General features: G+C 39.0%; 1 protein-coding gene across 1 annotated transcript in view; it reads right to left on the bottom strand.

Annotated features, from left to right (window-relative positions):
• The window catches only part of OXR1 (oxidation resistance 1), a 257,860-nt gene extending 244,281 nt beyond the window's left edge, over positions 1 to 13,579 (bottom strand). Inside the window, exon 1 of the mRNA XM_021389331.1 lies at positions 13,454 to 13,579. The gene's annotated coding sequence lies outside the window, so the exon portion shown is untranslated. The remainder of the gene's footprint in view (positions 1 to 13,453) is intronic.

The raw sequence follows: 26,410 nt of genomic DNA, 5'->3' as shown, positions 1-26,410 counted from the left end.
CATAAGAGAAGTGAGAGTGACAGTGTTTTCTTGGCAAAGTGACAGCCTCACCACTATCCAAACAGAATATACGAGGGCATAAATTGCCTTTATTACACTGCAAATGCAAGTCTGTTTGAGGACATTGGGGAACTGACAAAAGCAGAGCATTGCCACATAATTAAAATACAATTTCAACACTTGTCAGAGGATATTTATATAACGTTGGTGCAGGTTTATGAGTTCTCCATTCATGCAGAAAACTTACACTCAATATTATAGTCTTTTAAGTAACAGAAGCATTTGTCTGCAGTGGTATTATTACAACTGCTTCTGAGTCACAGAGGAAAATTTGGCCCATACTGATACATTATGGAGGAGATCTATAAAAACGATTATGCTAAGAGCACTAACTAAGAACTACAACCAAGAAATTGGAAATGTTATCGTCTCCACAATACTAAATCTGCCTTTCCTGTTACAAATTAATGAAAGTGAAAACAATAACACCTTAAAGAGATAATAAGCAGTTCAACAATCACAACAAATCTACTGCCTACTCACTTTTTTTCAGGTCACCCAGCGTGCAGTGTCATCAGCCAAAAGATTTGAACTGTGAACTGGAATGTTTCAGGATTGTTCCTTTCCAACTATAAACAGGATTTTAGCAGGAATTTAACAAATTGGAAGAGAAATAAGGTTTTTCGCTTTGTTTCTGTAATGTTTATTTTGCTGACAAGCACAGCAGTAACTTGAAAGTTGCAAAACAAAGCAGTAACACAAAACGCTACAGTGTAAGAACTTGAGTACTGAGTAGAAGCTTGGGGCCCCCAACACAGGAAAGATGTAGAGCTTTTGGAGAGGGTGCAGAGAAGCGCCAAGAAGATGATCCACAGGCTGCAGCACTTCTCCTACGAAGACAAGCTGTAAGAACTGGGATTGTTCAGCCTGGAAAAAAAGAAGGCTGCAGGGAGACCTCATTACAGCCTTCCAACACTTAAAGGCAGTTTATAAACAGGAGGGAAATCAACTTATTACACAGATAGATAGTGATAGCGCAAGGGGGAACAGTTTTAAACTAAAGGAAAGGAGATTTACATTAGATGTCAGGGAGAAGTTTTTTACTGAGGTCAGGCACTGGAACAGGCTGCCCAGAGAAGCTGTGGAAGCCCCATCCCTGGAGGTGTTAAAGGACAGGTTGCATGGGGCTCCAGTCAATCTGATCTAATACTTGATCAAGAGGCTGACAAACCTGCCTGCGGGAGGGGGCTGGAATTTGATGATCCTCAAAGTTCCTTCCAACCCAAGCCATTCTATGATTCTATGATCTATGCCAGTTATTTTTCTCCCCACATCCAGCTTGTTACCACACAGAAGAACAAACACAAAATATTAATCCTGCAATTGAATTACTCAAGGATTTGTATCACAGAGCCAGCACTCTCTTCCACTGCCTTCTCACTGTTCTATACACAACAGGTGCACATCCATTCTATCCATTGCAGTGAACAGTGATTAATGGCCAACTACACATAATAGTTACAAAATCAGCACTGATGCATCAGAAAAAGCCTGGTGTTTTTATGTGCTATTAAATTAAAAATAACAATAATACAGATTAGTACCTTGCTAGCCTGCATGTCTAGTCCTCTGCAGCTCAGTTCCATGCTACCAATTAGCCAGAAGGCAGAGGACAAGAATATATATTAATTTTATTAAATATAATCACACAATATTTGCTTCCCTATTGATGAACAGGAGATAGAAATACTCTCCACACATGGCTAAAAGCTGTTTGCAATGCACTGTATTTGACCCTGTACTAAAATATGGGAAGAACCTGTTGATTCATGGAGTTAATTTAAGGACAATTATCCATCATCTTCTGTATGTGAAAATGAAACCAAAGCCTATCTCCTACGGCTCTGCTCTAGACTCAAGATCCCAAAGAGCCAACTCTAAGAGAAGAGTTAAATGTTTTGGCTTCAACTAGAAAGCACTGTTGTTCTGAATAGCTTTCTTGGTTTAGGTCATAAATTCACAGCAAAGTTTTCTAACAACAGCACCAGTTAGTAGAAAACAATCAAAACCAGAACTTCCAATACAGATAACTTGTGCAAGCAGGAAAAAAAAAAGACAAGCTGAGGCATGAAATTCATCATAGTACTTTATAACAGATTGAGCCAGTGTTCCTGTAAACTTTTGTCCCAAAGTCTTGATAATACCTTAATTTAAATAGGAATCATTAATCATTTAATCAGAATTAAATATTGTTCTTGCAGCTCACCTCTAACCAACCATACTCAAGCCATGCCTTATATCAGTGGGCCCCACATATTACTGTAGTTTTTGAAGTATTTTCCTAACGGTCCCACAAATGTTTCTCATCACCAATTTTATTTATTTATTTTAAGTGTAAACAGTGTGGCCTATTGGCAATACTAAAACTGTATTCATAATGGTCTAAAGCATGGGTGTTCAACCCTTTGACATGCCTGGAACCACACTGAGTGAAGAGAAATTGTCTTGGGCCACATATAAAGTACATAATGTAGTTAATGAATATAAGTAACAAAACTTTTTAATATTCTTCCAGTGAAGAAGAACATATCTCATGTTTCTCCTAAAAATGTTCTTGCACAGCTCAGTAGCTATATGTTTAGAGACAGCGTCTTCAAGGGCTATAGACTGGAGTTTTTATATGAATAGTGCTGCATTTCTTGCCTAAAGTGGGGAAAGCAGATGTTTAGCTTGGTTTCTTTGAAGGAAATTTTACCTTTGGAGAGGTGTTTATGTATACTGCACCAAGAGCAGATAATAATGGCTGTCACTCAAGTTAATCAGTTATGTGTATTTTAAGTAGGAAAAAATTGTCAAGGTTCAGATGCACTGCAGCTCAGAAATGGTCATAATCATTAATTCATCACAATTCAATTTTTATTATAAATGGAACAAGAAACTTCCTGAGCAAGGATACATGACAAAACACTAGTGGTTTAAAATTGCATCAGTCCAGAACTCCAAACAAACTTGAGTAATTTAATCCTGGCATGGAAACTGAATGCTTGATGCACTGAAATTTGCGTCGTGCTACTGTGTAAGCGCTGCAGTATAAAATGTCAGGTACGAGCGCCTGGAAAACTACAACATGCTTCTACTAGCTTCACAATCCCAATCTGTATTTCTGTAGATCGGAACAATTTATATTAATTTACCCATCAGAAAGCTTGCCTTTACATTTTTTCCCAGACTATTCTTCACAATTATTTTAATACTCACACACTTAAATGAAGGGATTGTTTTACCACATATGCATTAAAGAACACTGATGACTGCTTTTGTCTTTGCACTGAATAAAATCTAGCTCATTTTTGCAAACAACAGTTAACTCACCTTGAAAATATTTGCAGATCTTCAGGCAAAAAAAAAAAGTTACTGTGTTTGATATAAGAAGTTATTTAAAGTCAAATTCTGCTCTTATTTTTTATGCTGAAGATTTGCAGATTTATGTACAGGTATGCATTTGGAAAATTAATAAAGAAAACTGGTCTATAACATGACTGGATATTACAATATAGAAAGCAATGTTTTTTAAGAAACTAAAATGACAAGATTGTTTTCTAAGGTAACCAAACTTACTAAACAAGGCATGGCCAAAAAAGAAGGAAAAAACTCTGGTCTTAGGATGACTGCGGGCATTTATAATGCCCATTGTCATTTAAAATTATACTAGAAAATTCTACCTCATATTTCACGATTCTTTAAGTCATATCAGTGTTGAAGCTATGAGAGGCTAATGAAAGTTGGTGTTGTTTCTTTTTTTTGTCAGAAATTCTCCCTCATAAATATGTAAGCAAGGAAACTGAATAAATAAAGGAGTAATAATTTTTAAAAATATGTTTTAATTTCTGTTTTTCTTCCTCTTGGGTTCATTAAAATAGATAACAAGACATCAGATAGATAGCAAAACAGACAGGTACTCCTGCCATTCAGAGTTATGATTACAATAACCAGGAACAAGAATTAGAAAGTGGAAAGCAATTAGCAGTTATTATAAGAATTTAAAACATATGACAAGGATCTTTTGCACATTTCATGGAGGTGGAACGATTTCCTTCCTACTAATGCCAACTGCCAGATTTCCTCAGCATTTAATTTGTTTCAGCTCATGAATGCCCAGGGGTTCCAGCCACTGGTCTCCTATGTTTCCCAAAAGAAGGTCACACAGGATGACATGCAGTTCTCCCTTTGCACAATTCATTCCTACTGTCTGCTACCACATCATTTTTTAAGAACTCTGCCTTTTGTGTATCTGAGAAACAAAAATTATCAGAAGTGATTGAGGGAATTAAAAGTTACTAGGAAGAGCAGTAACAAGTCTATATTCTGCCTCTGCTATAGTTAGAATCCCCAGCTGAAAGGGACCCACATGGATCATCAGTTCAACTCCTGGCTCCACAAGGTATTAACCAAAAATCAAACATTATTTCTGAGAGCATTGTCCAGATTCTTCTTGAATTCTGTCAGTATGGTGCCATAACCACTGCCCTGAGGAGCCTGTTCCAGTGCCTCACCATCCTCCTGGTGAAGAGCCTTCTTCCAACACCCAACCAGCTCCATGCTGTTCCCTTGGGTCCTGTCACTGTCACCAGTGCCCCCTCCTTAGTTTTAGGACACATCGCTATAAAGTACTCTGAAAGCTGGGCAAAACAGACTGTATAAGACTGTTTAATTCTTGGTATTTCTTAGTGGGACTATATATTTGTATTATCTCTCCTTTAAAGCTTCAGACAGGTCAAGTTTTATCTCCATATACGGACAGCTTTTTTTTTTTTTTTTTTTTGAGCCTTGCCTACAGCACTGGTTAAGTGCAAAACTGGGAGGTGGTGACAGAACTAAGATGAGTTAATTCGGTGTTCACTGCGCCACGTTCTTTGTGCCGAGCTACAGAGTTACACAGACAGTCTCTGATCACATCCCATCACCACATCAGTCTCCCTTCAAACACTGGGAGCTCCTTCTTGGCCACGCCACTTTTCCACATGGACAACTCCACCCCTACCACCATCACTAGGTTCATCTTTGCTCGCACCGTTAGAGACAATGCACATATATATTAGTCTTCAGGCAGACAAGGAGTAATGCAGTTTCAAAGCCCAGAGCCTTATTTCCCTCACAGAGTGTGAGGAAAAAATAACACATCCACCAAAAACAAGACCACTTGTATCTCTTTTCTGTTTACCGAGTCTCTCTATGTAGCAATGATTGTGACACCTGTAACACAAATGCATTTTCCCATGGTCACACCACCACAAGTTTTTTTTCTCCCTTCAAAGACACTCAAATTCAGACTGATCTCAGATTGGTGAGGACTTCAGAGCGATAAGAGGAGTATCAACTCCTCATATTTTCACCATTATTTTTACAAAGTCAAGATGATGTATACATTTAAAAAAAAAGTTATTTAGTCTCTAGACAATATTCTCAAAGAGGATAAATAAACACTCTTACAGGGTTTTCAGCTGTACATTCACACAGTGTTTCCTTCCACCATGGCTGTTTTAACACACACAGAACAGGTGAGAAGGTATTTCCTGACCAAGCAGTTGAGATTTTCAACATTTGCTCTGATCATGGTTGTTCAATCCAGGGCCTTATGGTCCTCTGCTACTTCTAGCATCTTAATGGCGCTGAACTAATTTCCTCATGAGCCTGGCCAAGGTGACCATCACCACAGCATAAGAACATTTCACAATACTAACATGTGCTCATCTTTTCACATCACACTATGTTGTGCAGCTAGTATCACCTTTATTTTACAGATAAGAACTTGAAACACAGAGACTCAGCTTAGATGGAATGCTGTTTCAAATGCCATCTTATTTTGGACAGCTGTTTCAGTGCTGGTATTTCTGATCTTTGTAGTACTTAAGTTCACAATGGTAAGTGGGAGAAGTAAGGGGCTGTGAGGAGGTAGGATGCTGAAGTGAAATACTCTTTAACAATGAGGTTCCCTGAAATGCAATAACAGCGTAGGAAGGATCAGAAACTTTGGATTCCTTCTAGACTCCTTGAAGGCAGACTGCCACAAGACACAGGCTGCTTATTTAAACATTTCCCCACTTGCCCAATGTCATTCTCATCTTCCCCACGTCCCATCCAGCAACCTACAAGCCAGTCACCATTACCACTCTCCAACAACCTCATCCTAGTTTTGATTTTCACAGCAACTAACCCTAAAATTTTGTCCAGGTAGCCCATGCAAGTTCTAACCTGCTCAAAAGCCAAAGACTTTTCTCTCCCATGAGTCTCGGCTCAAAGGACAGCAGTTTTTGATCCAGCATTTTAGACAGGATGCTAAGAATGTTATCTAAACCCCAGGCACACTGCAGTGCTTCAGGGCTGTGTGGACACTAAGAACAGAAACAATATACCCAAAATTCCACTTTTTCAAACACTGTTTCTATAACTCTTGCCAGCAGCTAAGTGCAAATGCTGGATAAGTCCGACTTGACCCTGTCTTCTTAGATGTGGCAGCATACCCATTGATGAAAGCAATCTGTGCCCTCAGGGACCTTTGGCCAAGGGAACGGTTTGATGGAAAACTGTGCCTGGAGGTACCCTCAGACACAGTGTCACACAGCAACACTGATACTGCTTTAGACCCAAGACATCCTAAGGATAAAGAAAATACGAGGTTACACTGGGAAAGAATGTAAAGCAGCTGCTATGGCACATGCATCTAAAAAAAAAAATCTTATATTCAAAGCCTGAAATTTGATAGATTTGTATTAACAGTTAACTCTTAAGCGTAAGAGAGACAATTACTGTAAAAACAGTAGAAGGTACATGGCCCTCTACAAGTAAATGTGTGCTCCACTGTAGAGAGCTTACAGTGGGTATATGCAGCATGAAGGAAGACACTGGGAAATAAGCAGATGATTGAGCACTGAAGCTTTAATAAACATTAGCTCTGCTTTAAACTTTTCCTCATAATTTCTTTCACGTGGCTACTCTACTGTTCCCACTCCAGAGGCGTCTAAGTAATTCAGTTCTTGCTGAAGTGTAAACTCACATTAAAAGCTATCAGATGAGATAGATCTTAGTGAGGAAAAAAAAACCATGAAAAGAAATCTAACAGCTTGTGTATGGAAAAGTTTCACAGTCATCTCTTCCAGACAGACCAGTCAATTCCTGCTACTACCATCCTTTCTAGTACATGGAGAATGTATGCAAAGATGGATGAACTTTTTTGTTGTGGTCATACACTAATGTAAACAGAAGGCATGAGAAGGACTTCTGTCCATTGGTCAACTCCACACTTAAAATTAGTGCAATTATTTGCAAAATATTCAAGTAAAAAGTACCACAAGGGTCTTGAAGTGTGATCTAGAAGTGAGATTAGACTACTAATGAATTACCATTAGGCCTATGGTAGTAATAATTCCATGCAGCAGTATTCAGCCTGACTTCTGGAGAAGTGGATAAGAAAAATATAGCAATAATGCCAGAGAGAAAACATTGCAAAAACCCACAGAGATTAACAATAAGATCCCAAAGTAAAATTAAAAGTGGAACAAACAAATGTATTTTGATTCCTATCACATCTGTTTTCCTTGTTACCACTGTTTTTAGTCCTGGATATGAACTGTTTCCTTCTCTAAAGGGGACTTAAAAGCTCTTACATCTTCTCAGAAGCTGAGAGGCTGTGATGTATCAATCACCAATTATTTCAGAACATGCTCGTGCCAACAACCTGGATGTCCTGCCTCTCCAGTACAACCGAACACAGAAGGCACCTTGGAGTTGAAGTACAAGAGATATAGATGACTGAATAGATTATTTTTACATCAGCAGTATATAAATATCTATTTCTGAAATATATCAATAATTTAAAATTGCAAAGGAAAAGTAAGAACTCAAAAGAGAATCCAATTTCACTGAAGTGACTATAAATACTAACATTTTAGTATGCTCTGCATTATTTATGAAATAGGAAGATGATTTATTACTAGGCATTTCTACAGCAATGGTTAGATTAAGGAATAGCTAGTAATGTGTTTGCTATTATTTTAGAACATGCCTCCATAGAATCTGGTTGTGTTATGCCTAAAGAAAAATGTTCTGCCTATATTTATAGTATCAAAGTGCTATTTCCATGTGCATGTCATGTTTTATAAAGGTTTCTGGAAACTTATTATCCATAGGAATACCTAAGTGAGTTACATTTTCCCTATGAATTTGTTTAATGCCTATGTGTCTCAAAAGCTTTTTATACAAAGGAGCAGAGGAGATAGCAGATTCTTTTCCTCCTGTTTCTAGAGAGCAAGTTCAAATTATACATATGAGAATAGAACAGTCATATAAATTAAGCAGCCACAGAATGTGTTAACATTTTTTTCCAGACTGTTTTTAATGGATGAGTTCACCTACTGAAGACAGACAGGATGGTTCCTAGCATCCTGTGATGTGGTAAAGGTGGCTGCTAGACCACCATTCAAAATGAAAGTGCACAAGCAGTACCACTGAACAAAGTACCTACGCTAGTAGGAGCAACACTTTGTCTTTCAGAGAGGTGCTGTGAGTTAGATACAGAAGATACAAATTTACTTTACATGCTCTGTATCTTCATACTTCTCCATGACTGCACAGATGTCAACTGCACTGTCACAGAGATGAGCAGGATACATCCGAGGCTTAAGCAAAGTGTCACTCTTTGGCCACTGGTTACTGAAGAACATGTACAATACGGTGGATCTTGTATGACTGAGACTTTTGTTTGCACACCAAGAAGGTTACTATCTTCAACAAAATAGGTCTTGATTTTGCTCATGTAGCTTAAGCTCTGCCAATGACCCTACTGAAAACCCAACTACAACAATGTGTAGTTCCAAAAACCTGAAAAATTGAATAAAACTATATCCTACTTCATCCCGAGACACTTTCAAGGCAAGGCTGGACAAGGCCCTGGGCAACACTGTCTAGGTGTCCTTGTTTATTGCAGAGGAGTTGGACTAGATGGCCTTCAGAGGTCCTTTCCAACTCTACGGATTCTATGATTCTATGATAAAAACTTCTTCCTTTGCTAACTACTTTGAAGTATTTGTACAGACTAGCATCTCATTTTCCGCTTCTCCAAAATACAAACACCAGAACTGGAACAAAAAGAGGTACGCTACTTATGTCTTACTCATAGCAAGCAAACAACGGTATTTGAATAACAACATATTTGTAGTTTCTAGGAAAAAAAAAACCAACAAACATGAGGTTCCTACTTCAGGTAATTTCTATCAATGCCAAATAAAGTTTTGCTTAAGTAAGCAATTCCAGTTTGAGCTTGTATAAGCAACTTAGAAAGCTATTCAGACTGATAGGAGGACATTAGAGATGCATCTTATAGGGATTGCTTATTATTGCTACAGTTATTCAACAACTGAATACGCAGTGCATGATCAGGGCCATGCATCACAATGATTTATTAAGAAAGAAAATAATGCTTTGCTTAGTGTTCAGAATTTCCTCTTTCATTCATCTTTCACTTTTGATCAGCTAGATTTATTAGCAAAGTATTAAAAAAACTTGCACCTACTTCACCATTAAAGATTGCTTTGTGTTCTCTCCCTCCTGTTAGGGCACTAACTTTCCTTAGGAACTCACCACATATGTCCCTCTGTTTTATAATGCCTATGGCTGGTGCTGGGGGAATACTATTGCTCCTACGTAACTTTTAATTTCAACTTTTAAAAAAAAAAAAAAACCACCATCAGTCAAACAGGCTTCCAAAGCTTTCCAAAGAGAAAAATACTCCCCATATGGAAGAAAAATACCTCCAGTTTACCAGAAATGTACGTGTTGGCATGGACTTACCAACTGAGGCCTGAAAGCAACTGGATCCAGCAAAAAGAAAATAAAGTGGAGGGTATACCCTCTTATTCTTCTCCTCAGAATCCCTTCTTTCCAGGTTGCCATCCTGGCACTATATGGACAATGTGTTACATAGCCCCCAGAGAAGATACAATCCTTTGTACAATCGGTGTTCACGACCACTGGGAACTCCATCAGAACATACATCAAGCTTGTGGGTAGCTGTTCTCTCTTCCCTTTGCTCCTGTCTCTAGCCTCCCTCTCCTCGTGCAATTTCTCTATAAAATGAGAAAGCCTCAAATGAAAAAGATACTTCAACTTATTCCTGAGGAATAACAATGTGAAGCTGAAAAGTCCTTTCCCCTCCTGTCACTTAAGAGTTAAGGAGCCAAATCTCCAGTTTGTTCTCAGTTGAAGAGCTGTGGAAGATTAACCAGGGATTTATATATTTTCTGCTCTATTTTTTCCCCCAACTTTTTCTTCCTCTCCAAATCCTCCTTTAACAGGTAGCAAAATAAATAATTAAATAAATAAAATTTCTCTCTCTGTTTTGCTAGAGCAATGTAAGAAAGTGGGATCAGGAGGCCAAGATCCCTTTGAGATACAGACAGGAAGCTGGCATACTGGAGAACCTTGCTAACTGTACTGCTGCAGCCATAGATAAGCTAACTCGGTGACAGAGACCTCTGCACATTCTGAAAGATTTTGACCTAAAGGTCCAATAACTTTCTATCACGGAAAGAAACTGTTTGACACATCCATAGCATTTCCTGAGATATCAAGGAGATATCTTCTCCATCTCCCCATTTAATCTTGAGTAAAGCTGGTAGGAACAGATGCTAGAATAAAAACATAATTTACAGCTCACTGCTGCAGTGCACCACGTGAGCATCTGCTCCTGGCACAAAATAACACTGATGAGCTGAAGATGGCGATGCCTTTTTCGTAGGTCTTCCCCAAGAGTTCCAGCACACGCGCAGTTCTTTTCCTGACCAAAACCACTCCTTTTGCCCCTGATGTTGAATATTCACACATCAAAGAAGGGTGCATTACCTCAAAGGGTGTCTGCTGCAGTTGACAAGGAAGCCATCCTACAACGAAGTACACAGCCGTATTAAACAAAAGTTTCGGCATCTTCTAATTGAATCCATTCATTAACATGCAGCAACTCATGCTAACCCAACACTGAACCATGCTTGTTAGTGATAACTGTCTGCTTTTGCAAGGTTGTCACCTCCCATGTGCATTCCAGTAAAATGCTTAATTGAATATTTTCACTATAGTAACTTAAGGAACAACAGTAACTCACTACAGGATGAAGACGAGAAATTATGGTAACTCATCAACAAAAAGGAAGTTAAGAGATCTCTTCAGGAATTAATAGCTGACAGGTAATGCTGATAATCCTAGACTACTGCCTCCAGCTATGAGCCTTAAAGAGTAATCAACTGCCTATGAAATTTCCTAAGGCATTATTAATAGGGATTTTTGGTTTTGTAATTAAAGTTGTTGTTTTGTTTTGTCTTTTTTTTTAAAAAAAAAAAAGCATCTTAACATTTCTTTCCACAGTTCTGTTACTCTCCAGAGTCCTAGGAGGATAAGTACATATGCATACCTGTAAAGTGAGATGACACACTTCATTACAAAAAGAAAAGAAAATCCAGTAAGATATATCCTTAGATTAAATGAATAATGAAGAAATAAAAGCTTTTAAGGGAAAAAAAAAATACATGGAGCAAAAAGATTATTTTTCTTCTGCCTGAAGGGAAAAATATCTACGTGCAAACACATAGATATGCTAGCTAGACATTTCCCAACAGTTAATAAGTAACACCACTGCCACCCCAATAATTTTCCCTTTTCCATTAGTTGGGTTCAAGCCTGAACAAGAGATGAACAATCATCTGAAACTCTAAAGACATTGTACCAAAGAGTATAATTTAAAAATGTGTGCACATTGTATCTGCATATGCTTTGACTACCAGAAAATACCTACCTGTTTAGGATGCTGAAATAATCTATTAATCTATATGAGCTCTAGAGCCATAACTAAAGGTATTAAGACAACAGCAAATGTAATACAAATGCCAGCTATTAAACAAATTATTACTCCACAAACAGAAGAAAAGTCATTTTTTTTTTAAACACAGACTTTGAAGGCTACTAACATTTTGAACAATTTTATTTTTAAATTACCTACCATATCATTGCAGCTCAAATCTAATCACAAGAAAAAAAAAAGGCAGCTTGCATCCTACAAAAATTTCCCTCTTTATTTTTCGCTCTGTTGCCAACACAGGTAACACAAGCTGTTCTTTCCTGCTGCATTCTCTGATGGTCTTGTGCAGCAGGCAAAAGGCATTTATTCAAGAATTCAATTTTTCCCCCATTACTGCATACTCATAAAAATGGAACTGACAGGACAGCAGCTTATTCATGCACAAGTCAGATTCCAATTGTGCATACTTACTGGCTTCCAGAAACCCACAGATCAAATCCCATCTTACTGTCATGGGGGACTGCCTTGGGAATTTTTTGCTTCGTTAGGGAGAGTGCAAGAGTTGCAGAAACAATCACACAGCAGCCTTCTTGTCTACATGGCAATTACAATAATTACCAGAACCGTGAATACACACAGCAGGGATGGCAGGTTCTGGGTCTTTAACTACTTTAAAACACATCTAAATTTTGGTGAGGCTTAGCCTACAGACACTTCAGTTTACGTGCAGTTTTGTCCCTGTGAGCATTCCACCAGACCCAAACCAACGTGCAGGGACAGCCGTGCCCCGGGTGCCAGCAGCCGACATCAGGCTCGGGACGTGGAGAAGGAAGGCAGGCAAGCAGCCTGTCCACCCCCGGCACCTGTCCCCCATCCCCGGCACCCACTGGCCCCGGCTGGCCCAGTTCTGCCACCAGCGAGCTGCCAAGAAGCAGAATTTTCACAGACAACGTTCTGCGTCTCCTCAAATTGCCCTCTCCCTGTTATTAAATCATTTTAATTAATTGGCTGTTTTAGTACAACTTCGGAGACAACAAGCCTCCCGCGAGCAGCAGAGCGGCTCCTGATGCCGTTCTCGTTCGGGAGCAGAGGAGACGAAGCGAAGCATCGCTGCTGTCAGCGCCCGGCGAGGAACTTCGCCTCTCCCGGGGTCGGTGCCACGCAGCGTCCAAACTGACCTGGTACGGAAGGGACAGCGACAGCACATCCCTTACCAAACCAAACAGCAAAATCTCACGTTCGGAGGGAAGAACTTGGGGCACAGGTCGTTATTTGCTACGGACAGACAAACCGAAATACTGCACCCCTCCTAAACTGAAAGGCACCCAGAGCGCATCACCTATGGGCGACCGCAGCTCCCAGCACGCTCCCTCCCCGCCTCACCTCCCGGATCTCCGCAACTCCGCGCTCACGGCGCCGGACACCTCCACAGAGCCCCGAGCAGCCGGCAGGCCGCGGGCCGGGCCGGAGACAGCCAGAGAGAAGTTGCGGAGCCGAGCGGTGATCCGGGCCCGCCGCGCCCGACCCCCCACGGGGTGACCGGGCAGACCCTTCCCGGCCCCGCCGCCAGCGCGGCTGCAGCCCCCCCCCCTCGCCGTGCAGCCAACTTACCTGCGGGCGGCGGCACGCGCCCCCTCACACGGCCCCCGGCCGCGCGCTCTCCTTCCCGCCCGGCGAGCGCGGCGCCCGAGCGCAGCCCCGGCGCGGCGGCCGCTGCCGAGCGCGTTCGGACATGCTCAGTCCCCGAGCCGTCTCCTCGCGGAACCTACCACCGAGGGGGGGCGGAAGGGGGGAGCCGCGGAGAAATAGGGGGCAGAGCTGGATGCTACCAAGAGGATGAGCTAAAAATAGGCGCCGGAGAAAAGAACGGCTGGAGCTTAAAGGAGCAGAGGCGGCCTCGCTGCCGGGGCGGAGGGCGGCGTCCCGACGCGTGGGAGCCCCCCTGGCGGTGTGGGACGCCCCCGCGGCGCCTGAGGAGCCGCGCTGAGGCCGGGCCGCGGGGTTACGCCGCCTCGGCCGGCGCCGTTCGAGATCCGCGCGCTGTCCCGAGCCGTTCTGCGCCGTGGGGTCCAGCTTACCGCTGCAGCCCAGCTCTGGCGCCGCGCGGCCCCGGGGGGCTCTTGGAGCCTCAGCTCAGCGCCGCGACAGCCGCCGGGCGGGGGCTTCGGACATCGGTCTGGAGAGTGCGGGAGAGAGTGCCAGGGTGTTTTCCTGCGGCGTTTCTCAGGATCTTCATCCCGTTCGGTTTTATGAATGGGGCTCCGGCGCACGCTAGCTCTGTAGTGAAACGCGGAGCAGCCCGGTGAGAATGTGGCAGCCCAAGCAGCTTGCAAAGCAGCCCCTTAAATATGTTTTTTTTTAGGCTGGGAGATTTATGTGATAAGAGAGAAATCATCATTGCACTCGGGCTATGGGGAATTATTAGAGACTAAAAGCCTTCCAGATATTTGTGAATGGGAGTGCCTGATGTGCTTGAGATGCTGCAGCTTGATTCCCCGCCTTCCTAAAGACCGGTGAGAATAAACACAAGACCACATTGTTTTACTTTTGTAAACATACTACAAAGCCTAAAACTATAACATTCCAACAAGAGTTCAGAATTTTGCTGAATTCTCCTTTTTTTAGGTGCAGAAAATTGCTGCTCCACAAAAGCTATCTTTACAGTATTAGAACTAGAGAGGCTTTCTCTCAGGAAAGGCTACTGTGCAGTGTCTGTGCAATGACAACTTGACACTGATGACATCACTTACAATAATACATACAGGCAAGATTACTATGTTAAAAACTGCTATTTATTTCCCTAACCATGAGAGCATGAGAAGTTAATCTTATTCTGAAATATTTTCAGAGAACTCTCTCACAGCCTTGAGCAAAACTACTGCAAAAAGAAAAAGCTCAGTTATGTGTAGGTGAGCATAACTGGGAAAGGAAACATTACCCATCAATAGTGGCAAATACAAGGGACAGCGAGGAAGCAATCTTCCACACAGATTGACATACAATGGGGTGGATTATTAGACAAGATTACGTAGGCAGCCCTGCCACAGTGCTTTAAGAAACAAAAGATGATGTCATGAAGATTATAGTATTAAAAAGAGGATGAATCATGTTCACTAATTGTCTCTCCATTCTGCGTTCTCATTCAGCAATGGGATACACATTTTATTCTTCAGTCCCTGTCTAACTGCAACCTTCACACTACTTATTGTAAAACATTGTAAGCTATGCAGCACACATAACTATTTAAAGTGATGAAAACACTATGGATATTATGTAATTCTTTAGCCTGGAGCTATTGATCTTGAGACAGACAGCAGGGGAAATAGAAAAAGGCAGTTTTCTGAGTGCAGTCTCAGATTTGGGAGAGCAGAGGACTAACACATTTCTGGCTGCAGCTGGAGCTCTGCGGGAGCAGTAGGCAGTCTCTGGAGAATTTCCCAGAATAGTTTGCGCCTTTACTGCCATACAGCTCTGGGTAAATTGGGAGATCAAAAGATGTCCTGAGTCTCAGGAGAGTAACATATTGTCTAAGGAGGGCAGAAGACCTCATCATGAGATTGAGTGTGTCTGTTAACATAATAGTGAAGAAAAGAGGTTTTCTTTTTGTCATCCTCATCATTCCCACATCTTTCTGTGTCTTTCAGGAATCTCTTCAGAACTTGCCAAATCCAACTGCTTTTACAAGGGGAGATGAGCATATATGGATCTTTCTTACCCAAGCCATTATCAACCGCTGTTGCAAATTGCATAAAATCATTTAAAAAAAAACCCTAAAATAAGTTATTATAACTTCAGTATTCAAATGGCATGATCATCAGCCCAGCTGCAAATTACTAAATTGGACATTAGCAAGTAAGTGGTGACAGCATCTGCTGTGTCAAACAGTGAGCTATGAATTACTTAGAGGCAGACGCCCATCTGAAGCAGGATGCTGTTCTTTTCTTCTTCTGATTTTGCTCAGCAGAAATATTTGTAGAGTTGCATTTTGTTCCTACACAGCAACAAAGACTCAAATATCCACTATGCTGCTGTGCCCCTATCAGACAGCAGAAGAGGAACAATTCCTCTCCATGCAGAGTGTGTACAACTCTTGTTTCCATGAATAGCACAGCACTTTGCAAATCTCTCAACTTATTACTGGGGAATGCTCTAGTAAAATCCTTGTTTTTCAAATGTATCTCCTACAGTTCCATTTTGCTGATGATCTGAGAAAATGATATGCCAGAGGCCGGTTCTGGCTCACATCATTTCACCTCAGTCCTCTCAGTTTTCTATTCCCATTGTTATTTTCACTCTTCTCCCTGAGAACAGCATTCACATTCTTTTTACCTTCTCCCTGTGTATCTCAAACCTACAGTCCACCACTCTCACTTCTCAAAGTTATTGCCATAGGTAAATTAGTATAGTCAAGTACATAAGCTTTTTCTATATTTTGATTGTAAAAATAGAGGAAAAAATGTTTTTGAGGCATATAATTTGAAGGTTTTAGTAAAGATGCTTATTTGAAGATGAACTCAGTGTTGGTAGCTACAATTCATTAAAGAACTCTTGGAAAAACTGTTGACCGTTCTCTATTTAGTTATCAGTTCAGTGTGCAGCAGTAGACAAAAAAAAAAACCCAACAACAATGAAGTGTTAGACTTCGTCAGGAGTGCGGGTAGCACTTTGCTGCTCTTTGCAACCCTGAAGACAGAGCCAGAAAATGTGCACAGAAAAGCAACAGAGCAACTACCTTGTGAGGAGAAGATCAAAAGGTTGAGACTCTTCATCGTGGAGAGAAAAGCATGAGGGAGCACATAGCTGAGTTCTACAAAATCACGGGGGCAGTAGGTAACTTGTGGATAAGAAGGATTATTTGCCAAATTCCATACTACTTGGGGAAACTCAGTGCAACCAACACAAGAGTATAGTAGATGACAGAAATAACTTTGCACCCCTTTCTCTAAGCAAAGAGGATAATAGTAATCTGAAAAGTATTACCTCCAAGAGGACTGGGAAATGCACCTCATCTGCAGGTTTTAAAATAAATTAGAAAAAATCATAGCAAATTCATTAACAGGAATTGGAGAGGTTGGGGTGCATCTTCATGCTTTGGAATGCAAGAGCTGTGGATTCTGTGACAGCAATTGGTGAACACTGTACAGAAAATATAAGCTCATGTACTATCTGCAAATAGTATCTCTTTTTGCCACTGCCAGAGGCAGCATGCTGGGCTAGATAATATCTTTGATTCGCTTGCTGCAAATTATACTATGTGATCCCCAAAATTGATCATATATTACAGAGGTAGCAACCGGTGTGCTGCTGTGCTGTTTAGAATTTAAGGCTAATGCAGCAAAAAGCCTCTTCACATTTGATGAACCAGAATGTTACATAATTTTTTCCAGTTTATTGATATTCAGTAAGTATGACTAGCAAAGGCCTTTGGAGGTATGGTATAAATAGAATTCTCTGCACTGGAATTCACAATGGTCAAAATTCAATCTCCCATGTAAGACCCAAACACACAGTTTCTTGCTAGAGACTTAGAAGATTTATAAAGAGTTTAACTACATCATATGATTCTTAATTACTGATAATTTTTACCACCGAGTAAACATTCTATTTGCCATCTCAGGGGCTCTGCTACCATACTCTCCAGAAAAAAATGGCCAATAGACATGAGTAGTTTAAAATCCTTGGATATTCATACTTCTACAAATCCATTATCTTTCTGGTATCCTCTTTTTTTTCCTTCCCTGGCAGTGACAAACAGTCATTCTGCTGCAAACAAGTCATTCTGTGTCTATGGCAGACTGAGCAGCAGTTTTTGCTCAGAGGAAATGTGACAAACCATGTATTTTCCTCAGTCTACCAACTGAGGCAAAGCAGAGAGGGTTCATCATGCCAGTGCTAAATAGAAAACACACTGATGAAAATGCAAATTTTGCCCAGTGGAGAATTCTGAATTCTTCCTTTGTAAAGGTTTTGAGTGTAAGAAACATTATTATTAGAAGCAACTCAAAATATTGCTGAATTTCAAACAAGTTTCATGTTTATTTCTTATTAATGTGAAATGAAAGTAACCTTGTATAGTAACCTAGGAAGAATATAGAATGAGTTTTTACTTTAGCTCCATATTTCCACTGTTTCAGATTTGTTGGCTTCATTCCCCTCAGACATGTTCTTTGCTGTAATCAAATTTTTTTCCCAGACAGTATGCAGAAACCTATTTTTTGCTGCCCTCTGTGGGCTTTGCAGTTTTTGTTGGTTTTCTTTATTTTCCCTTAGCCACTGGAATTTAAATATCCAACCCTGACTTCTTCAACTGAGAGCTCTGCAAGGCACCTGGGGACTTGGAGGCAAACATTTTACTTTAATGTTTTGTGTGTGTGCTGTTTTCAGTAGCATACAGGAAACTCAGGCACTACTTTTACACATGCAGATTTTATCTATGACATTAATTTGATTCGTTTTCAAAAGCAGTAAAAATTGAGCAATGTGTTATGAACACAGTCTCGGGCTTGGTATTACTTTGTTAAATGTATTAAATGCTAGAAAGGTTTTCTTATTACTCTTCAATAATAATAAAAAAACATAGATCAATGCCATCTTTTTTCAGCATTTCTGTAGATAAGTCCCTGTAAAACACAAAAACATAACTTTACTATTATTTAATTATTTTAGGGCATAAAAGCTGCAGTAGATGCTCTAAAACTCAAAATAAGTATAGAATAGGAGATCTGCAATGAGGTGTGTGTGTGTGTGGAGCACTGCACCAGCAAGCTGCCAGAAGCATCTGCCTCAGAGAGCAGCAGTAAAAGCAGAGTGCTGTTAGTGCCCCTATTAAAACAGCACAGCACAGCACAGCACACTACTTTGGGATCAATATTTAATCTAATACCAACCCTTGGTTTCTTTCAGCAATCTCAACCAATTCACATGGTTGTTTACAAAGATTAGGAGAGCTTTCTGTTGTTCGCTAAAGCCAGGCCAGGGGCACATTCTGACTTGACTGAACCATCAATGGCATTCTTTATATCAGTATGAAGACTAGAATTATGAAGCTGAGATCATATGTGAAAAGACTAACAGCAGTTGGGTGTGATCATCTTGAAAAGGAGTGACCCCAGTAACCAATAGGCAATATACCATGAAAAAATATTGAAACTGCAGCTATTCTTTGCAACTAACTAAAAACTAAAAATTTAAAAACTTATTAAAAAAAACCCACAAAACAAAGAAAAAAGATCAGACTTCAATACCCTTTATAAAAAAAAAAAAAAAACACCACCTTGCTGATATTAACACTAACACACAGATACTGTTCTAAGGATAATTAGTTCTATGGTCCTAAAAAAGAGACATATAAGTGTTTGGTAAAGTCTTATGAATTTTCAGTCAGCTCTGGGAAATATGCTTTTTAGCCACCTACAAAACTGGCCCCACTATTTAAAAACAAAACAAAACAAAAACAGAACAAAAGCAATAAACTAAAAACAGTTTAAAAATAAAAGGGAAATGTCACTTCTTAAATATTGCACTCACTCTCTGCTTTTTCAGCTCTGACAGTAAAATACAAAGGTGCAGTAAACCAAAAGACAAACTAATTCCAAACTGACTTAAGTACAATATTTAAATTCAAGCCACTATAGAGAAATATTTTAGGTACACCAAGATGTACATCAGTAGCATAGGTGCTGTTATATAATGACGTAAAGGCTGCCTGAAGTAGCTGGTCAAGGTATGAAATCAAAGTTTTATTATTTATATTCACGCATCATGTGGTGCTAGTACCCAGCAAAAGCATTGTTAAGGAGCATGGAACATGTCAATAAGCAAAGAAGGCATTAAAACACTATGAAACATGCATACATTACATGATTTGCTGATGTGTTAATGAAAATGAAGGATTCTGGTTACCTGATGAGATGTTTACCTTAAGTGCTTCACTCCTGGAATCACCGTGATAGAACTGCCTTGAGATTTGTTCATTTCACCCTGGCCACACGAGGGAGAACCAGTGGTGCATGTTTTGTGCCATTCATAGATGTTGTTGGGACTTTATTGGCAATGCACCAAGGTGGTAGTAGTTTTGCTGTTGATACCATAGACCACCAAACAGATTTTTAGGATCAAGGAGGATCATAGTCCTGCTTATCTGGAGTAGGCAGCATAATAATGCTGGTGCATTTCTGTCTGGAATTCAATTTAAAAAAAAAAAAAGGAAAAATTAGATTGCAAAATTGACATAGCTGCTATCAAACAATGTAAATACCTCTCAGCTGCTGAAAATTACTTTCTCAACTCTAGTTTTGTTTGGAGATAGTCTAGAAAAAATAGATAAATATGCAAATGCTCCAACTACCATAAAAACGCTGAAGTAGCCTAAATAAAAATTAAAATCTTCATCTTTTGCAGTGAAATGATGTAAAAAAAAAAAAACAAATTAAGCACCGCTCCACACCCTTCCCCCTCCCAACACACACAAAACCAACAAAAAGCTAGAAAAAAAGTGTGGAAAAAAAATCATTTTTTTCCTTTTATCTGAAAATACGTATACACACAAAAGTCTCTTCTATATTTTGATCTTGACATTAGAGGACATGTTTACATTTTCTTTAACATATACATAAGGTTTTTTTTTTTTAATTTCTAAATTTTAAAAAAAGATGCAAAATTCTAACTGTTTTTTTTTCAGTTCTGAGTTGGAAAGAAATATGGAAAAATACAGTAAAACTCTTTCCTTCATTCAACCCAATTTTGAAACTATTTTTATTCTACCTTTTTGTTTTTGACACAGTACTGAAAATAAATTTACCCATTCTACTCTTAGCACCTACATGACCATATCACTGTTTGTTGCTACTGTGAATACTTGATTGCCATCATGTTTCCTTTGCTGAATGACACAAAGACAAATGACTGCTATACTCACACACCATGGCGTATACTTAAGCAATTTTTAATCCAATTCAAACAGGATTTCTGATTAGTTTTCTGTTTGCTTCTTTGTTTGTTGAAGCAGAAACTTCTGGCGTCTTTTACTTCCAGCTCCTGCATTGCACGTTGTTTCTCTTAAAAAAAAAAAAAAAAAAGTAGACAAAGCATTTATAAAAACAAGGGTTGCAGATGCATGTTACTTGCTGTTTGCACTGTATATTTTCAAAAGTTCTGAGTCACAGTTTATATTTTTAGCTGTGCTTTTAATCACTTTTTTCTGCTACATTGCTTAGATGAAAATTATTTTGATAGTGTTTTCTTCTTTGTGCTTATTTGAATTCAGATTCCTTGTCAAATATGCTAATCTCTTAAATTCCTCCAATACACAGATCTCTAATTATCTGATTCTTGTATCATAAACCTTGTGTTTTTAATGATATATTATTCACTTGTTTTAGGTTTGAGAGCCCTTTAACTATGTTTTTGGATGTGTAATACTCAGTTGCCTGTTATATTTTTGTAAATTCCAAGAACAGGGCTCATAAGGCTTATAGGAAACTCATAAGGTTTCATATAATAAATAACTGTGTTAATGTAGTTCTTGTGTATCTTTTAAAAAATCATATGCCCTTTATTGCTGACTCAGACAAGGTTTATGTAACCTGCAGTACATAAACAGCTGAGGTATAGCTTCTGCTATTATGGATAAAGTGAACTCTAAAATCTATAAGATTTTAAAAACTCGGAAAAATATCAGTCTGTTTTAAAGTTGCATTCAATACTTGTCCATTTGTGAGGTCCAAGTGCATACTGCTATTTGTATGCTTAATGTTCTGACCATGGGCAAATATCTCACAATTATGTGTCTATTTCTGATTTATTTCTTTTTATTCTTTTAAGAATTATCATGCTTAGAGATATCTTTGAATAGACATATTTGTAGAAAGTGTATTGGGGACAAAAGTCTAAAATGAAGAGTGATGGAAATAGTCACCTAAGAGGTCTTCCCATCTACTTTCATAAGTATAACCACTTAGGAGAAGTGATTCCTTATAAAATCAGGGTCTGAACCCACTGGATGAACTTTCCTGTCCTATGTCTCTGGCCCTTTAGGCAGTTCTTCTCAAGAAATAGATTACTGAAGATCCTGAGAGATTTATCAACTCTGACAAGGAATTGGGAACAAAATGTTTTTGTGATTAAACTTTTATATACAATACCAGCATCATAAATCAAGAATTTAATCCTCATAAATTATAAAGCATACTGGAATTTCTCTGCATGTTTTTGTCTTAAAGGTATAGCTCTTAATAGTTATATTTTGCTGTCTCCATTCTAATCAGGTACAATTTGTTAGTTTGGTTTTCTGCTTCTATGTCAAGAAGATGCAAGAATGTATAGTCTCAAAAGAACATGTAAGCCTTGCAAAAAGGCTCAAAAAAGCATGCACAAAGAAGTGGTGATTTTCTTTTCCTTTTTTTTGCAAGCAGTTTATTTACCATCCCAAGATTCTTTACAAATTTAGGCTTAAAATTTTATATATATGGATCTCATAAACAGTCTCTCCATTCTTTGAGAACCCAAAGACCAAAGGCCTACGCAATTTGGTGCAGCACATGTGCAAGAAATATGAATTCAAGGTGCATTTGGAGAACTTGTTCAACGCTTTGATACTTTTCTACCTCTCTTCTTCCCACCCCTCTAAAAAATAAATAAATAAAGAGGTGCAGGAGGGTAGGAGCCGGTTCATATACATTAACTCCTTGTACAGCCATTGCACTTTTACATCGACCATCCCTCTTTCAAAGTGCACTGCAGCAAGAGTACATTGACCAAACTCAGGAGAAGTGAGCATCAGGCACCACAGAATAACTCAGAAATATCATGAAGAGAATGAGGCAGGTGATGGCATCAGTTTTGACGTGGTCACAGTTGTGTGACTGCTTTCTGAATGAGAGAGAAAACAGGTGGGGAGAATTCTCCTATACTGACTCTTGTAGAAGGAACCAAAGTTTGAGGGGTACCTGTCCCTGCAAAAGCTCTGAACACCATGCAGAATCCAGCTACCCAATTTGAAGTAAACCCCAGGCCACATGTAATGGGACTGGGAGAAAGCACAGCACCAGTCATTTTTATCTTCCTGTATTGTGCAGTTACGTTTTAATGTAGACATCATAGACTAACTTAAATAAAAAGTAAAACACTTTGTGATATAACGTTAAATCTAAGGTCTAGGTATTAATGTTTGTGGGTTTGTTTGTTTGTTTTGATAAAATGGTAAATGCTTTTGAAAAGTAAAAAATATCAATCAACTACATTCTCCCAAACAGTGCACGCAAAACAAGAAAATTTCAAAACCAAGAAAATGATGAGGTAACAGTATTTCTAAAGATTTAATCTCTGTTTGCCTTAGGAACTCATTCTGCACAAAAGCAAGTAATATATCAAAGCTGTTTAACCTTTCAGAAACAGTAATGATATTTTACAGTAGAAGGTGATAAAAATAAATTAAAAAAAAAAAAGAAACATTTTTACAAAAGTTTAGGTGCTCCCGGGTTATTTTGACATCATTATCAATTTAGTTTCGTTTTAAAAAATCCAGTGTTTTGATGCAATTATAGCCTTTGTTGTAGTGTTATTCTTGGCTCTTGCAATATGTACACTAAACAATTACAGTACAATGATACATTGCTGTCTCAAAAGAGAGACCTGGGGAAGCAGAAGAGAAAGAAAGACTGATAGCTGGAAGATTCAAATACTTATTTTTGGATCTCTGTGCTACACTCAGTGCCTCTTACATGTTCATGTATATTTCTTTTTTCTTCTCAAAGTATAATTTTACAGCAAGCTTGAACTATTCTGTAAATGTAAGAGAACTTGAAAATAGGAAAAATAATATAAAATAACTGTGCAGACATTAATAAATAGCAACATCCATAACTGTAATTGAAAATGGTCATTTCAGATCCCCTTGGGGAAGTATGTAGAAGGACAAATGCAATAAGCATTTTTCATTTGGGCACAGGATGACACACTGCATTCCTAAGTTTGTAGACATCAATACCAACAGTTATTAGCAGAAAATAAATTCATTGAAGACAATGAATAACTAATTCTGGCAATATTTAAGTAGTGGAATATGAGTCCATTTTCCTTCCCTTCTCTTCATTTCCCTGCCATTACAAACACTTTGTTCCATTAAGTCAGCCCTTGAAGTTAATGCTTTATTGATACTATGAATAACTCTACAGCAACCAACATTTTTTTGTCTGCATGCTCAGATGCTACAATATCCATCATTTAAATGTTTCAGATCATCAATTACAAAATTTGAAAGAATGCCATTAGAGGAGAGCTCTCAAAGGTAAGTTTTCAAAGCTTTCCAAGGTAGAAAAGTAACATCAGGACCTTCCTTCCAAAGAATGAAAAAGGCACACAGACTATGAGGGAAAAAAAAACATCATCAGAGTTACAGGCAAGAACAAGCAGAGTACTTCCTGACTAATGTTACCTTTATCATTTAAAGACACATTACAAGATATGAGGCTTGCAAGACTCACAGTATTGAGAAAGCATAGGCTCTGTTATAGTTTTCTCGGCATGAACAAAAAGATGAGTTTTACCCCTTTTTAGCACCTGTGTACCTACTGCAGGAACTGAGCAGTCAACTACAGCTGGTGTGAGAGGCAGATACATCATCATCTCGCGCAGTCTGCAGCAGGTCTGGAGAAGCAAGTTGTTTTGGCAACCCTGATGAGGAGAGCTGGAAGGCTTTATATTCTGTGATATTTATATATATCATTTCTTGATCGGATGGATCAGAATACAATAGGCTGACAGTGAAAAAATAGAAAAGGAAAGAATAAATTCAAGGCCTAATCTACGGTTCACATGACCTAAATCCAAGATATTTATCTAATATGGCTTCCTTATATTTCCTCAGTCAAGCTGCTGAGAACTATTTCGATTTGTGTATGTAGAACATGCACATTCTAGTCTGCCTCTTAAGCTACCAACCAAAATTCATGGCTTTCTATTAAGTACTCATGCTTCCCATACAAAGATTTTCACTAGGACTATTTGCAGCCTGAGAGTAATGTTTGTAAATGCAGGGAAACAGTGAAGCAAACCAAACCCCAGGGAGAATCATAAGGAAGGAGCTGTGTTCTCAAAAGTTAAGCTAAAATTTGTGCAGAATTAGTGAATGAACCCTCTTTGGAGATGAGGTATTTAAGACAAGGGGTACGCTCAGTGCTTTCTAGCAAAGACAAAAAAAACCTTATGCTTACACAGTTTTTAAATTATTATTTTTTTTTTTTACTCGAGCATGTTTATTTGAGAATTCTCTCCACAGGACTCAGATGAATCTACCCTTTATCCACCGATGTCCCAAATCACTTGAATGCAAGCTTCTGTCTGTGTTTGAGCTAAAAATCCCACAGAAACAGAGTGTTTTGGGACAGGACTGGCATAGTCTGGCTTGGGGCTAGTAAATGAAATGCATGCAAAACAGAAGGCTATGAGCTTGTGATGTTTTTTAATGCTAGGTAGGGAAAAGGATCCAAGTGAGAGCTTTCCTGCCTTTTTCCTTGTAAATGGAAATATGAGGGTGAAATTTGAGTCTTGTGGTTAGCATATCTCTTGCTCAGATGAACCAAAGGGGCAGTTATATTGTTTGATCAGTACTGTGGAGCTAGACAAATGTCATGGTTCCTTTTGTACCAAGTAATTGGATGTTCCAGTGGGAATCTCCCCTCCTTCAGACTTCACAAAAGAGTTAACTTCATAGCCCCCTTCCTAGTATTGCATTATTCACAGAAAGGACATAGGTGAAATCTTCATGAAGATCTTGAGTGTGACACATCAAGAATATCTTTCCCACCTCATTTCTCTAAATTGTGGTGAGAAGGAATAAGGAAGTTTAAAGTCCTAGATAGGCAGAATGGTGATTTAGAAAGACATTTCCCAATGCACATGGAATGAACTAGCCATGGAGCAATGAATGTGATGGAGCTTTTGAGCACTACTGTTGTCAGATGTACAACACTGGGCTCTCTGGGTCTCTCTGGAATCTCCTACTGGGACCATGTTATATCAGGGGACGGTGAGCTTCACAGTCCTGCTCAAAGGAAGGAGTAAAATGAGTTTCACATCACTTTGGATATGCCAAAATCGAATTTCTAAGGGATCATTTACAAAAATTTTGCTGATACAGGCTTGAGATGTGTGCTATAGAGGCCTTACTTCTTTTTCTTCATTCCTATGAAATACTACAGCTTTCTAACTATAAGGGTAGGATGGATGACAATGACAAGGCACTCACATACTAATTAGTGGAGTCCCTACAAGATGCTGTCAAAAGGTATATAGATTGTGGCAATATGGACAAAGATGTGTAATTGCATGAATGCTTCTGTCCAATTAAAATTTTTTTTTGTATATTAATTGATGGGTAAACATTGTCTCCTGAGAACATTTCTGCAAATTTTAATTGTAGCCTACAGTAGTGTTAGATATGCTCTGGAGCTGAAAGCTCAGAATGTTTGCTTAAACATTTACCCTACTTAAACAAAAGACAAGTGTTCTCATGAGTAGGCATTTTTTCTTCTGAAGTTATAATACCAAATAAAATAATAATAATAAAAA

The sequence above is a fragment of the Numida meleagris genome, chromosome 2 (genome assembly GCF_002078875.1).
Source record: "Numida meleagris isolate 19003 breed g44 Domestic line chromosome 2, NumMel1.0, whole genome shotgun sequence".
In the NCBI taxonomy this organism is placed as follows: Eukaryota; Metazoa; Chordata; class Aves; order Galliformes; family Numididae; genus Numida; species Numida meleagris.
Note: the sequence above shows the minus strand (reverse complement) of the source record. Positions and strands in the feature narration are given on the sequence as shown.